The 726-nt window shown below is 42.3% G+C and overlaps 1 protein-coding gene across 1 annotated transcript in view; it reads left to right on the top strand.

The window, feature by feature from the left end:
- Positions 1 to 609: 609 nt before the first annotated feature.
- The window catches only part of LOC121385575, a 23,501-nt gene continuing 23,384 nt past the window's right edge, over positions 610 to 726 (top strand). The window contains exon 1 of the mRNA XM_041516309.1: positions 610 to 718. The gene's annotated coding sequence lies outside the window, so the exon portion shown is untranslated. The remainder of the gene's footprint in view (positions 719 to 726) is intronic.

Consider the following 726-nt stretch of genomic DNA (forward strand, 5'->3'; position numbering starts at 1 on the left):
GTCAGACATTTTGTATTTTAAAAATATATTCTTAGAGAGGAAACCCGCTACATTTTGTCTTTAGTTGCAAGGCATCTTTTATATGCGCTATGCCACAGACAGGATAGCACATACCACGGCCTTTGATATAACAAGCGTGGCACACTGGCTGGAACTTGAAATAGTGCACTGGGCCCACCGACGTGGATCGATCTAAAGCGAACGCGCGTGAAGCGAGCGCTTTACCATTGGGCTACGTCCCGACCTCTATGTATTAAAGATGTAAGATGTAAACATTCTTATCTGTGATTGAATGTCTTTAAATACACACACAATAGTGCTTTTGGTATAAAATTGGTGTACTCCGGCCTGGTTTAGAGGGTGTGTTTGTTTAAACCAATATGCTGGGAGAAAGAGATGGACAACAGGGGTTGTCCTTTTCAAGATATGTGTCCCCCAGGCAGGCAAAGGTACATACAACAATCCACGGGTCTGCTGATATTAATAAAAATGTTATAGCCACTAAGGCTATATAGAAACATATAGCGAAATTAATTGTGGTCTGAGGCCATATACACTATACACTCGCCGGGGACTAGGCCCGGGACACCCCTTATTATTTAGCAACAGACCGTGGAGGAAATACGAATCAGTTGTTTCGTTAAACAACATTCTTGTTGTGAGTGGTCAACACACACGATCCACCAACAGTACAGTTTGGAGCATTCGTAGTTAACATGTATGTAT

This window comes from Gigantopelta aegis, chromosome 11 (assembly GCF_016097555.1).
Source record: "Gigantopelta aegis isolate Gae_Host chromosome 11, Gae_host_genome, whole genome shotgun sequence".
NCBI classification, from domain to species: Eukaryota; Metazoa; Mollusca; class Gastropoda; order Neomphalida; family Peltospiridae; genus Gigantopelta; species Gigantopelta aegis.